This window comes from Hylaeus volcanicus, chromosome 4 (assembly GCF_026283585.1).
Source record: "Hylaeus volcanicus isolate JK05 chromosome 4, UHH_iyHylVolc1.0_haploid, whole genome shotgun sequence".
NCBI classification, from domain to species: domain Eukaryota; kingdom Metazoa; phylum Arthropoda; class Insecta; order Hymenoptera; family Colletidae; genus Hylaeus; species Hylaeus volcanicus.
In genome coordinates, this window is record NC_071979.1 from 13,481,248 (window position 1) to 13,497,282 (window position 16,035).

Here is a 16,035-nt window from a genome sequence, read left to right on the forward strand (position 1 = left end):
CTTGATCGTTCTGACCACTCTTTACCACGTAGACCGCTCTCGATTATTGCGATCACTGTTGATCACTGTAACCACTCTTGACGATTGACTTTGCAAGATATCGGATAAAAATAAAAAATTCAATTTATAATCCGTTAAACTTTTATTTTTTATTATTTCTAACATTAATTTTAAAACAATGTTTAGAAGCGACTACTACTCACGTTGTACCGTTGGAACTTCCGTTTTAAAATTTTACGCGGCGATTCTGTAGATATTGGTGAATGAAATTATGCAAAGAAATGTTTTCGATTTAATAAAAAGCTTTGAACGGATGGTGCCCTTAAGATTATATCGCGAATGAATTTATTATTTTTATGATGCGAGATTTGGCAGAGTTTTGGATTTTTTAGCCGTAGTGTATATGTATATGCATATTGGAAATGGGGTTTAATGAAATAATGAGATACTAATTTTATTAATTAAAAGTTCTGATTTTATTATTAAAATGTCACGAATAAGCTGAGATCTTTTCTCTAGAAGGAGCTGGTCAAGACTAATAGACAAACGTTATAAATAAAAAGTAGGAAGAATTTTTAACTGTATACACTGCTGTTTTCAGACATCTGTTTAGGCTGTAGGAACATTCTGAATGGCACTTAAGAGGGCAGGCCACATCCTAAATTTTCTTTTTTCTTTTTCTCCAGTGACAGATATATATATAAATTGCACATATATTCTCAGTACATTTATTTATATAGTAAAATAAAAGGTTGAATCATAGTAAATATTCCAACAATATTAAATCAGATTAGTAATTGGCATGGTTTTAAAAGAATTTTTTGTTACTTTCTCCCCATTTGTTACTGGCTAGTATTTAGTTGATATTCCGTCTTTTCAAGCAAGATTCGTTTACGTACTTTATGTGAGGAATCAAGAATGAGGCCAAGGAGTTTTATGTTGTTTACATATTCTATTTCGGTATTTTTTATGACAGCATATCTTCTAACGCAATGATATTCAAAAAGACGTCACAGTGTTGTCAACGAGCAGCTTCGACAAAAGCAGTTCTCCTCGCAAGATAATGAGAAAAATCAAGAATTCATTTCTTCTCCGAGACTTGCAGGCAACCTCGTTTCGCAGAAGTCACAATGTTTTCTCTTTGTTCTTTCCTTCGACGAGTAGTTACGTAAAATGTATATGCGATAATTTCCGATAGCGGCGTGTCAGAGCAGAAAATAGATCGATCGTCGGAAGATCTCATCAAGGACCAGTATAACACGATAGGAAGGAAACCGCTGCATCGATGTAGAAGTTATCGGTGCATCACTGTCCGTCAGTGCCGCGTTTGGGCGATGTTAAATGTCAATGCTCATAAAATAAAATTTGCAAATTAAAATTAAATTGATCTCAAAAAATGTTTGTTTATTTAACATAATAATAACGTGCACGTATGCGCAAATATATTAATATAGAGCATCTTCGAAAAAACAATTACAATTCAATAACATTTTGGATTTTAACCTTTCGCGCTAGACGACACTTATGCTAAGCCGAAACAGCAACTCGACCCGATTTTCCCAACACAGTTGCATTAATCGAATTACGTTGCAATTGAATTACATAATTCAAACTTTTCAATTAATTCAATTACTAATTACTGTAATCATCGACCCAATTGAATTATTATGAATTTATGAATAATACGAGTTATGAACAATTAAACTATTATGAATGTATGAATAATAACATATCCATCACTGATAATTACTTCTTTCTGGTTGAGATCTTCGCGTAATTTTTCTTCCACCTTTTATTACTTCTCAATTCGTAATTCTGGTTCGTACATTGAAATTGAATGAAACGTGATCTCTGAATCACGAAATACTATGTAATTGAATTACAACGTAACCGAAATTACTTTGTAATGATAATTCATGAAGTAATTCACTTGTAATTGTTCATATGCCTGAGCGCAATTTGGCCACTCGCACGGGGCGGCCCTGACTGCTGTGTCAGTTATGCGAAAGGAGAGTAGAGGAACAACGAGGAGAGTGTCATTGCATGAAATTAATGAGGACAAACGACAAACGATCCGTTCGACGGTCACGATAACGAGATCGAACAATGTTTTTCCGCGTTAACGATAAGGATAGCGTACAGCGCTAGTCACGTTTTCCATATCTACCAACTCGTTCGATTTCACCAGTTGCACCGAACGCTGCACGCCCCCGTATGTAACGTTACGGTACGATAAATGCAAATTCTCTGCTCGACTCTGCACGCAGCGCGGAATATTTTAGAGTTCAATAGTTTCATCGATAATACTGACAAAGCAATCCCAACGAGGCATGCCTTTCGCAAGGTTAATAGATAATCGTGTTCCCCCTAGTTTCTTTGTTTTTAATGCGTCACGGGTTTCCCTGTTTTCTTCGTCTATCATTCATAGATTGCACACCATCGGGAGGATAAAAATATGTCTTCCCGCGTGCAGATTCTTCTCTACCCTCCCTACTTTCTAAACTCGTCGAGAACGTGCGAAATGCGCATTTTTTAGAAAGAAATTGCAAATCTACTTGTTCCTTCGTTTCTTCGGGCTTACAATCAATTTTTTTCAAAATTAGTGTGGTGGTTACAGTAATAGTAACATCGTTTTCATTTTTCTACTCAACTCGTTGAGGTACGCGATTTTAAAGAAGAAAAAAATATACATGTCCAATTGAGTAACCTCCTCCTTTTCGAAGTCGGTTCAAAATGAAACTCGTGCTACACAGAACAGTGTCGCCAAATTATTTTGACTTGCACAAGGCTTTATGTTTTTGCTTATTCAACATTTAAACTGTTCCACCTTTTGTTTAGTTTTTTAACGTCGTTTTTCCGTTTTAAAAAATGTATCGAGTAAGTACATTGTTTTATAATAAAAAAAAAAAGATATTTAATATTTAATACTAATTTGATAACGAACAAGTAGTGGGATTTGCAATCCTGTGCAGCTTGAGTTGCATTTTTATTTTAAATCGGGTGTTCCAAAGAGTTAAAGGTGGCAGTATTATGTTACTCATTTGATATGATTACTTGCGTATACCTAAAATTTAGACACATGGAAAATATGAATACGTAAATACTTTTCCCCTGCAGATTAAATGCGTGACCTTCTACCAGAATCAATTACTCGTGTAAAAGAAATCAGAAAGTTCTTTATCATTTTACAATTCGTAGCTTCGTTATTTAGATACGATCAATAAAAATTAATGAATGCAACTCCCGGCGCGCGCTATTTGTATCGCAGTTGACTGTCCGGCTATGCACAGGCGGGAAACAAGTGCGCATGTGCCCACGCACGTGGAAACTTAACAACTGCTTATATCTCCGTAATATCTGATTTCAAAATGGAAAAGGACATTTTGATTCGCATTAGCTCGGAGAATCGACTTAAAAAAGTATTGCACATTTTTGTTAACTTAACTATATTTATGAAAATAAGGTGCATAAACACGGAGCATTATTCCGCAACATTTAGTACAAACACATCGCTTGAAAGTATTTTTTACAGTCTTTTATAGATTGAGCATTTTTTTAGTAGTTAATATCCCTTTTTGGAATTGAACGCTCTTCGAAATTACTTTGTTCGACAAGGTAAAATTTAAGACATTATGGAGAAGGAAAGAAACAATACCTTATAGATTTTGTAGATTGAACATTTTTTTTAGTAGTTAATATCTTTTCTGAACTTGAACGCTCTTCGAAATTACTTTGTTGCACAAGATTAAATTTAAGCCATTATCGAAAAGGAAAAGAACAATACCTTGAGTCTATAACAGCAGTGGCTTCCCCAACCGCAAGAAGTTGTAACTTCTCTTCTCATTGGCTTATATTTTTACACAATCCTTATCAATTCTAAAGAAGCCCCATTAACGTATTATGGTAAAAGTTGTTCTACCGCGTATATACATATATTTAGCCAATAATTGTAGGAAACGCCGCCATTCTCTTGTTCGTAATTAATTTAAATTGTGACCCTTTGAAACTGGCCACCAGTCCACGACGAGGAATTATCGTCTAGACGAGAGTAAATAGGAAATCTTTAGCGAACGGGATACAATAAAGTTGGTAGCAGGGGGAGGGCCAAAGACGATAAAGCTGGAAAACTCCAGGGAGCCCCCAATGAAGCCTCACTTTGTTAGCCCTTATCAGCATCATTAGCCGCTGGCTCAATAACTAACAGAATTGCATCAGACGCGATGTTTATCCCGGCTGATAATTCCAAATCCAGATAAACAAAATTCCCCCCTACTGGCTGAGTATTGAAATACTTTCGAGCGAATGCCACCGCCTTCAGTTCATTTCGGTCTGTCCACGTTCGCGGTATAATGTCACTTTCGTCGAGTGGCATTCTAACCCTCTCGATTTTACCCTTTTCGAAGTTTCCGTTGAACTTGCGAATCGATTGCTCGACAGAGACGGTTGACGCAACTATCCGAGGGTATTGCTCGTCTCCGCTATCGAAGGATCTGTAGATCGGTGGTTCGATCGGCGAGACGTCCCGTCCTGTTGCTGCAAACACCGCGGTGTTGTTTCGAACAAGACTGCTGTCAAGCCGTCAATGGGTTATCAATGAACGGTCGCTTCTTGTTCTCGGTATGCGGTGGACACTTGCACGAGCATCGGAAAGTTGTTAGGTCTTCACGCGTGGACGGGTTCGATTGTCTGGGGGGAGCAAATTCGCGTTTTTAGTAAGTGGCGATGATAAGCCGGTATCAGCCCGCCAGCGAAGAGACCTTCCCGCTAGACAGGCGGTCGCCAGTCTCGATAGCCACGGACATTCGGTTGTAAAATCAGTGTGGTATTCGCGATTTGACAGTAGACGCTGTCTGCAGCTGCATTCCAACATGCTGGCAAGGCATCTCCTTTTTTTAGCGACGAGACGACACAGTAAGTCTAGGACATATGTACTTTGCTTTTTAAGAACGTTTAAGTGCGAACACTTTCACGAGTTCTCCGTCTAGGGGGCATATATACTAGAGTGACTGAAACTTGCCCATTCTTTCGAACTTTTGTCGAGGAATACAGGGTGTTGTAACAAGAAATGTTGTCACGATATGATTGTTTATAATGTGTTTAGTATATATGGTACAATTTCTCATTCTCAATTTCGAAGAGCATTCAATTCCAGAAAATTCTGCAATCCTCAATTTCGAAGAGCATTCGGTTCCAGAAAATTCGATGATTCTCAATTTCGAAGGGCATTCAATTCCAGAAAATTCTACGATTCTCAATTTCTAAGAGCATTCAATTCCAGAAAATTCTACGATTCTCAATTTCGAAGTGCATTCAATTCCAGAAAAGATATTAACTCAGCGTTAACATATTTATTTTGTACGTGATTGATACTTTCAAATTGATGGCCATACCGATCTATGGAGTATTGGTATAGTGAAGTTATGGAATCGCATACGTTTAAAAAGATTTCGTGTGAAATTTCAACATATTCCCTTTACATATAAAATTTGTCCTCAAGAAAACCTCACAAGAAAAAATTCAGTGCTTCAAACTCATCCTTAACTCGTCTTATGGCGATTCTACTGGGTGGATCGGTTTGAAATTCTGTTCAAAATCGTCTTTGCATTTCTACCGCGTTTTCGCACTTTCATTTTGTTTCGTCGAAACCTAATTTGGATCCGGCCACTATTTCTTAACTGTTAAATTTGTAACAAGAACAAAATTCTGCGTTTTACTAGCTAATAAAGTGCAGTTACATTTTTTTACGACACCCTGTAGTATTAGATAAAGGAATTTCCAAGAGGTGGACACGTCAGAAACGGAATTCTTTTTTAATTGATTATTTTACTAAAAATATTTTAGTCTACATCTTTATTTAACGATTAACGAATCTAAATATTTGAATTTAATAAATATGTATAATACAAAAGGCTTTGGAAAAAAATAATAATTGTGTCTCACATAGTGCTCGAAGGGGTAATTCCTAACATGTGTTCTTTCATTTAAAATTAAAAAACGGATATGTTCCATACCAAATGTGTTCTTTTAATTGTTTACATGATTTAAAAATACACACTTCAAGAACGAGTTAATAAAATGTTTGATGAGGAATATTAGGAAATGGTAGCATTACGTCTATCGCTATAAGATTCTAAATATTGACATTTTTAGATGACAGTTGTCGTGTAAACAGAGTTATTCAAACCTGAAGAAAGGAACATCTTAAAATATTATACTGTTCAATTGTTTTTTAAAAAATTCCGGAACAGTTGACTCCCGTGTTTAAAATTTTTGTAGAAAATTGCTGTTTTTCAATTCGAAATTTCATGTATTTTTCAACATAAATTTCTGTAAAGTATCTTTAAGTTTGCATTTTTAAATATCACAAATCGCAAAAGGATACATTTGATACTTTTTGTTAATAGATTTTTTAAAGAACGAGCTATTCTTAATTATCCGGGTGTATTTCCTCTCTTAACTACGATTTCTTTCTGAATTACATATTTTGCTTGGAGGGTAATGACATCGGCTTGTAACTGTTAACCACGCTGTTAGCATAATTTTTCAGTGTTCAATGTATAGTGTGAGGTATTTAACATGCTCATTTTGAATGACGTATAAATTATGCATTGTATGAAAAATTGTGTCTGCAGAAGGTGCATGTTTTCTAGAAAAATACGTATGAATTCCTTTCAGATGTTTACTTTGTTTTTTATATTAAGTTTTTTTTTTTATTTATTTATTGCCGCATCAGTTTGTAAGTCATTAGGGACCACTGTGAGTTACATGTTCAATATTTATATACATATGTGAGTCATAATATAATTAATATAAATACGGAATGACTTATGCTTAGAATTACTAATTCTCACATCTAACATTAACTATAAATACTATTTAGCATTAAGAAAATATTTTAGAAGGTTGTAGTGTCTCGTTAATTCTTGCTTGTGTTTCTTTGTATACACAGTTCATGCCAGAATTAGAAAGAATAACCTTCATCGATTTCGAACCTGCTTTACAACAATTTGCTTCGCAAAATAATATGATAAATAATAAAAAATATCAGTAAATATCGAGTAAAATAGCGTTGCTCATTCGATAACGTTCATGGACACGAGCTATCTAACCTCATTGCAGTTTTTGATGATTTTGGTTAGATTCAGAGTGAATAAAACTAAATATATTGTTATGCAGAATTTAATACATTTCTTAATTTTGATATAAAAATAGCATTTTTGGAGCGATTCTAAATATAAAAAAAAGTTTTCAAACTGTGTAATACGCCCTCGGTATCATACAACTTTTGAAAATTACAAATTTTTACGGATCGTATAATTTTCGAATTACTCTAAACGAGCATCCACAGGTACCTCGTTCTGTACATGTCTTACACGATTCTATCTTACAACTGCGATTAATAGTGGCGCCGAGAATGTATTTACAATTTTCTTCGTTTTTGTAATATATTGTTACAAAGAATGATTTGATTAGCGTGTTATGGTACGATAATGTTCGACCAAAGCAAAACTGTTCTGACAATTAAGAATTAATAAATCTTCGTTTAGTGTCATCGTTTCCAAACTATCTCTGAGAGACAGCTATAGAAGACATCTCAGTATTCCGTTATTTTTCTTTCACTTCGATATCTTCTATTTCAATATTTCATTTGCCAGTATTTGTTGCACCAATTATTCCTTTACTCACTCCCTAAGGAAATGTCAAAAATATATTTTATTTTACCAGGTTAATTTTCTTGAATTCTTATTTTAAACAGCATATGCGTTTCAAATTATTAACAAATATCGAAAAAAATTCCAGTTTTTAAATCGAAATAACAACGAACAAGGTGTAATCCACTTCTAAATTAGTTCAACGACTCTGCAGGAATTTTCCGTCGTTATTTCTGAGACTCGTTAACCATAATCAAGCAAAAGGTTGCCAATCCCGAGTTACGAAACATTTCAATTCGCGCTGAGTGTCGCCATGTTGTTATAAATAATCATGTGAATGTTTACCAAGTTAGTATTTCAAGAAAGATGAGATATTGAATTTTACATCAAATGTGGATTTGTTTTATTTATGTGTTTCTCCTTCGTAATACATACTGGCATTATACAATTCTTCAGTAATTGTTTACGAATTTTCAAGGAAATGTGATAACAAGTAAACATGAAATTCGAAATTCTTGTATAACAGAATAATTTACGATTGAGAAATTATTTCTCTATTTTCTGACCTTCGACGCGTCACTTACTTCATTAGGATTTAGATATTTGAGTAGTGCTTGTTATTTTGTTCAAATAGTTTCTTTTCATAACATTAATCATTCTGATACATAATCGAATACCTCTTCATTTAGAACATTGTATAAAAAGAACGTACCTAAATATTTTTTTTTCTTATTTTATAATTTTATTAATTTTTATTACAGTCTGATTACATACATTATTTTAGTTTTACATTTTGAAGAGCAGCAGGAGATAATCTGAAATGATAAAAAATTGTATAAATGAAAAAAATCAAAAAGTTCACAAAGGATTTTTTCGAGCATATGAATATGTTTTATAAATTAGATAAGATTCTTTTAAATGGGAATAAATTTGACGTTTGAAGTACAGCTTCACGCTAAAAAATAATGAATAAATCAGATCGCTTCAAGTCTAATACTGTTAATTTTATATTAAATATCCTTTATATATACTAGTCATTGCGATTTCATTATTTTAAAGATGTCGAAGGTTACAAAATGTTATCAAGTGTCGCAACTTTTATCGTTTATCACATTTTCATTAATTGAATTAAATTTGACGCATTATTCGAAGATTAAATTCGAACGGCGATGTAAACGAATGTATTGATTTCTTCCGTTTTAAACATCTTTCATGATATAATACATCTTTTAAGGTATCTAATTTTCTATTAATAAATGGACAAATTTCGTTGTAAACAGGCGCGAACTCCAGCACGCATAACATAATAACATTCCAAAGTAAACATTTGGATAGCAGAAATAAAATTATTTCTGATTATAACGAGTCCCAAGTTTTGTAATAGAAAATACACGCAGAATTAATTTGTACGTCCGCAGTGGAAGATAGAAATTAATTTTCGATTAATAATTCGATAAAGATGACCAATTGTGTGCTGCAAGTGTAATTTTATTACTCTCCCAATTTGTAATCGCTTCACCGCTGATTACTTTTCATATTACGACATGAAAGATACCATAGGTCACGTACTGTAACTTATAAGAGCGGTAGTGCTAATCATGTAATACATTTCTCTTACTTGATAACCGATTCACTCGATATGTACATACATAACCCTATACATATACATCTACATATACATATGTATATTATACATGTAGTACATTTGGTGTAATGTATTTCGAAATGAGAAAAGGTAAAATATTCCTCGTGCTAAGAGAAATTCAAAAAACCCTTTGCTATTTTTCAAACTGAAGCTATGTTTCCGAGATATAAACAGTTGTGGTCCAACTTCCGGAGCGCGCTTTTTAAATCGTGGTCAGCCGAGTGTTTGATGTGTTTAGTTGTTCGTAAACTTTAAAACGAACTTTAGTTTCCTCACACTTCATTTGTATAACGAGTTGAAGAAATTATTTTTCAAAAGATTTTATCTTGATTTCACTGCCAAAATAATATTGTCTGTATATGTGTCAGTACACGTGAACTAATTTTAATTAATTTAGTAGTAAGTCACATTCAGTAGGAAATGATAATTTTAATGAAACCTTTAACATTTGCCCCCTTGCAATATTGCTATATCTCACAAATTTTTTTCTGTAGAAATTGTAATATACCTAACGAAGTCCATACAACCTATCATTTAAAGTTATAAATATTCTTATTTTTGTATTACGGGTATGGGACAATTATTCGTTCCTCGCACGGGTTTTCTTTCTTATTTCAGACTATTTTTGAAGTCAATTTGATATACACGGTGTGCCTCAAAACCTTATGCACAAATTAAATTGATTAACAGAACTCATGAAGAGAAACATAACGTTTACGATAGACATGTGTCCAATAATTAGTTTCTTTTAATATAATCAGTCCTTTAGTTCGTAAACCGATTGCTCCTCTATACGACATATTGCGCAATAACTGATATCTACGGTTATCGTTAATATTCTCACGTCTGTACATGAGACGAATATTTGTCGGTTATTGGTATCTTTAAAAGAACTCTCTTAAAATAATGTTTAAAAGACTTGCAAAACAATTCGATTTATATTTGAAACAATTGTTCATAGTGTTAATTAAATCGTGGAATTGCGTATCTTGATTGAATTAGTGTCACTTGGTGTGTCACTCTGTTCCATTCTAAGGAAGTTGAAAATTTTCTTTTTTGAAGTTATACGAAATATATTTTCTTACAATGGTATTGAAACAAAAGAAAAAGGAATTGCGGCGATAGCTCTGCTATCAGCTGCTTGTGGCGAAGTTAGCGAAGAGCATCGCGTACAACGAATTAAACATAATTCATAATGGTATCATCGCGAATTCTTGGTATTCGTCTTAGTAGGCATATCGTTGTAGTCAGTAAAAAAATGGAGCAACGTGACATGAAACTGAACAAAAGAAACAATAAATTGTTCGAATCCATCGACGGGAACGTTGCGATATAGTTTCTAAAAAAATATTTATCCTTCTCACTTCATATATTTTTGCCCTGAAAATCCAATAAATGTAAGAGACATGGTTATCGTATATGCACGAGCGGATTTTTGTCGAACGCTCGATTCGCACGTACTTAGATCAATTTGAATCATAGTATTTGTTACTTACGAAGTAATTACTGATCCTTTAAGGGGTTAGTCGCAGTCAGGAAAATGGAAACGGACAGTTTCTTGTGTGTTTTTTTTAAGGTATTAAATAATAATTTTTATTAATGAAACGTAAATATATTAAAGAGTATGTCTTAAAGAACTATAAAAGAATTTATCCTGTATTGAATCGCTTAATTTTTATGAAAAAATTGAAAATCAACTTCAAATGTACGCCATCTTGTTTTAAATTAATTTTTTCCAAAATTGTTCGTTCAGGGACCCGCTAGACTAATCTATTTTCGAAATCTACCTTTGTTTTTGTTTTCAGGTAAACCAGTGTAGAGAAATCTTGCTCACCGCAAACCTATATTTTTAAATCATCGTCTACGTCATCGGCTGTTATGACGATATAAATTAAACGTTTCTTGAAACAAAAAATGTTTTTTAGTTCTTTAAAACATGCTTTATAATATACTTAATTGTTACTTATGCAAATTATTATTTAATAACTAAAAAGAATCACAAAGAAATGTCGTTTTTCCTCTTCCTGACTGCGACTAATCCCTTAATGGATCGATAGGAATGAATTCGGCTATTGTAATACGTAAACCTAGAAAATGTGACTATTATTGGAAGGTCATTTCTGTGCACATAAGTCATTGTCTTGAAGCACAGATTGTTGATACTTAACCACTTATTGGCATTAAAAATAATTTGTAATACATTAATGTATTAATGTGTATCGCGTTATAAGTGATAAACAAGTTATATTCAACAATAATGTGCTTGATTTTTCTAATTGGAATACTTTCAGATTTTGGTTAATAAAACTAATTTTAATCGTAGATTAATTCGAAGTAACATTATCGTATGATAATTTTGAATAAAATTACCGTAAGATAACACTGTCCCATTATATTGCGAATTTTCACTGAATGAAATACTTGGAAAATCTGTTGTTGCTATACATTGTAGATTATACGAGTGTCCCAAAGTTACTACGCACTTCTAGGTGTCACTTCTATTTTTATCAAACAAAATTAAACAATCTTAAAGAAAATAAATATGAATTTTAAAAAGATTATAATTTCATATTTGTTAGGTTAGCTTTTGATTACTGATAATTATTTTGACACTACTATTCCGTCCAATCGTGTAAATAGATAGTATATTCAAATAAAATCTAAAAATTGTAAAATTTGTTTGTTGTAGCAAGTATTAGTTTGATAATAACGAGCAACAGTAGAATACGCTGTTGTTTAATAAATAAACCTTACGACCTCCTCAATCGTTCATTCATTTATAATCCAATAAATTGCAAGCTGGAATTTAATTTAATTCGCGTTATTATCTACTATTCTTGCGTACTTAAGTTAATAATTTTGCCAAATTTCTCTAAAATCTAAATAACTATAAGGTATTCTGTTGCCGTTCATTATTATCTTCAAAATTCACGCATTACCCGTTAAAGTAATTTTTGCAATAAATTGACGATGCAGACAAAATGAGTGTGCTTTGTCATTTAACGGATATCAATTGTGTAATTTTTATTTCTTTGTTGTCGAAGGCGTTTCGGCGTACCAGCAATTACAAAGGCAGCGTTGAAATGATTTAGAAACTCGATAGGAAAGTAAAATAAGCATTGTGGGAAATCAAGCGGAATATATCGTTAGTTTGCGGGCAATGTTCACCAGCTGGAGTTAGCGACTATCGACCACCTTGTCTACACAGACTAGATTAGGTTACTATGCACGCTTTTGATCGAATACGTTTACGCTACTCTTTTCTTTTTAAAAGCCAGCGCGTATTAAATTACAGAAATTTACACACGAGTGACGGAAACGTTCGACTTAAGTTTGTAAAATCGGCCAGTCGAGCATCTCGAATCTCGAAGCTCGAGGCTCGCAACGACTTTGCCAAGGCGGACATTGCCCATTCTCGCGAGAGACTTGTTTAGAGAATATCGTTTTGCGTCATACGCGTGCACAGGAACGATACACATCCAATCAAAGCGAAAAGAAGAGGGAATTGATCGGACACTCGGTACAATAAGACTTCGTTTACGCAATATGAGTAATTGGCCTCTTCTCTTTGAATTTCCTGCTCCATTGTTCGTAGAAGCAGCGAAAGCCGTAGACAATGCACGTTGGAGCCAATAATACTAATAATATTAATAATAATAATAATAATAATAATAATAATAATAATAGTAGTAGTAGTAGTAACAATGATAATAATGCTAATAATAATATTAATGATAATAATAGTGATGATGACACTAATATTAATAATAAGAATGATAATCATATTCAAATGTGGATCCAGGATTTCAACGATATAGACTTTTTAATTTTTGAGCAGTACATATGTGGCTTATCTCGAACCTTTACGGTTTGACCAATGTAAGTAAGAGATCCCTTTCAGGAGACAATAGCTATACATTACACCTAAAAGAGTTTTTTTTTTCGTCGAATTTGGTTAAGTAGTATCTCTAGAGACGACAGCCCCACATACAAAGATATCTTATTTATCCGGTTTCTCGCTTATCCAGCTTGAAAAAGTGTTTATCTCGATTAGAAAGATTCTAAAAGCAATTGTCTTATTTTCTAATGATTAAGAAACTTAGCTACAAAGGTGATTATTCTTAATTCACGAGTTTTAGGATTTTTTGGTCGGTTATGTATCTCAATTTGTATGTTATTGTAGAACACCTTTTTTTTTTTTTAAACAAATGCGTTATTTTCTAGCTACTTCGTATATATACTTTGAAAATAATAAAAATAAAATATCGAGTTTAAAGGAGTTAACACGTTAACGCGCGCATTTTACGTGGTTTACCGATGGCGCCAACATGAATTGTCGCCATGTTGTTGCCGGTCATCGGTGACCTCCACGGCAGTGAACGTGTTAAAGATGTTTGATAGTCTTGCTAATAGAGGTCTTTTGGTGTAAAAGTGCCGGGAACTTGCAATTAATTTTAGTAATAAAGGTTCCCCACTTATCCAAGTTAGACTGTACTAAATATAAGTAAGAAGAAAGTAAGTTACTTACAAGGTGTTCCGAATAAGGGGCCAAAGACATCGCATAACTTGAACAGAAGAAAAAATAATCACAAACGGCAGTTAAACGTCAATTTAACGCGAATCGTTTATTTAGAAACCGAAGAATCTACGTATTTGAAATCCTCGATCCAATCAAAGACTTCGAGAATGCAGACTTATCGAGAAACTCTTGCAAAAGATTGCAACACACATGATTGTACCATGTTTGCCATCGTGCAGCGACTTCTTCCGTTAATTTAAACTTAGTTTTAACTGTTTCGTACCGTGTTTTCGCAATGGTTCGCGTGACAGAAGTATCACCGTTGAAACTTACAATTAACTGTTTTAAGATATAACACTTCTGTTGATATCTGAAACTTTCTTTCTGTTTCCACCTTGTTTTTTCTTTTCATCGCGCGATTTGTACCACCAGGGCGTTCGACGTAAATTATATACATTCGCCGACAAATGATAGAAACACGATCGATCGTATGTTGATCGACATGTGGTGAGAAACGTAAGTGTGCCTCAACTTGCCGTATCGCATGTTAGTTCGATGCGTGCTCGGCCCTCGTTGTAAGTAGCATTTAGCACTAACATGAACTAACTTCAGACACGGGACTTGCATCACAACAGTCGCTCTTTCACTTGCTAATCGCATCTCGCGTGCATCGTACAAGGGTGTCCCAGCTGAAGGAGATTACGTAAATATCTTCCTTCATTTTTGCGGTATGAAAATTGTTTATGACATTATATCAATGATTTTGGAGTTTTCTCAAGGTTGTTTGTTAGATTATCATTAGACTCAGATCTTGTGAAATGTATTTCTCGATCTGTTACAAGGTGCACATATACAGGGTGGGACATTTTAAACACGTCACCTAAATAACTCGTTTGTTTTTGAAGATAGAAGGAAGTGCATTACACCAAACTTACTCGGTATCGAGAGGCTCATAATCTGGGATTACCAATTATTCTGTAGATGGAGGCGTCAAAGAGATATGAAGATCAATTCTGTTTTTTTAAATGAAATGGTATGGTGACATTGTACGCTTATCTGTATCCTCAAACATTATTGGTAATTTGACTACCGTCTAGAGTATAGCTTCGTAATATTACGCGAGAAACCAACTAAGTACTAAACTTGACATGCAAAAACGTATTCGATGAGCTTGCTCTGTAATAGATACAAATGAAATTTGCCAGGCAGTGTCATCAATATCGCCATTTTGAACACTTGGAGTGGCAATGAGCAAATAGACGTCCAAGTATTCGAAAAGTACTCTGAGACAATTTATTTTCTATTGCAGTTGACTTTGGGTGACCTCAAATGACCTTCATAGTAGGTTATTGTATTCGTCTTGAAACACTCTACCAAACTCTAAGTAAAAAGCAATACCATTCCATTAAGAAAAAAACAGAATTGATTTTCATATCTCCTTGACGCCTCCACCCACAGAAAAATTGGTAATACCAGATTATGAGCCCCCTGATACCAAGTAAAGTTTGATCTAATGCATTTTCTTCTATCTTCAAATACAAACGAGTTATTTAGATGATCTCTTTAAAATGCACCACCCTGTACACGTTTTCCCAGTATAATTACCTCGAAACAAATGAAATTAAAACAAAATATTTTTTATTAAGCATTCCTTTTCCAGAATTCTCGAAATGGTGTCATGAGTAATTTTTATATCACAGAAAGCAAGAGAGATGGCCTCTTTCGGATGGGATACCCTGTATGTCGATAAAAGATCTATCGAGATTGCTAGGTATGCACACGTTTGCAACACGGCTGTCTGAAACATTTCTTTTTCAGTTCACTGAAATCAATGACAAGACCTTAATGCAGTGTATCGCGAACTTCACCCTGACTGAAGTCAGGACTCCATACAGTAGAATCAGTTTACTTTCAAATAAATTTCACAAATATATATTCATGTACATATTAAAAACTCTAATTCGATTTAAATAATGTTATATTCACTTAATTTTAGTTTTCTGTATGCTGTTTCCCAAAGCGGTGCATACGAATATATACAAAAGGAAACTTGCACCTTTGCATGGATCTTGGGGCTTTTTAATGTTACTTAATAATAGATTAACTTTTCTCTATTTACAAAACTTCCAATTACTTGACAGAATCCTTGGATAATTTCGGGATTTTTTAATAGTTTTTGTCAAATAAATATCTTATAAAAATTGCTTATTAATTGACAA

The 16,035-nt window shown here is 33.6% G+C and overlaps 1 protein-coding gene and 1 long non-coding RNA gene across 3 annotated transcripts in view; one reads left to right on the forward strand and one right to left on the reverse strand.

Annotated features, from left to right (window-relative positions):
• LOC128874826 (mucin-4) overlaps positions 1–16,035 on the forward strand; it is a 180,014-nt gene that overhangs the window by 150,366 nt on the left and 13,613 nt on the right. The gene's annotated exons all lie outside the window — the stretch shown is intronic.
• LOC128874827 (uncharacterized) lies at positions 8,152–14,367 on the reverse strand. Its single transcript, XR_008456700.1, has 3 exons — positions 14,150–14,367; positions 13,826–13,862; positions 8,152–8,467 (listed from the first exon to the last, which is right to left on the reverse strand). It is a non-coding gene; the product is annotated as an uncharacterized LOC128874827 (long non-coding RNA).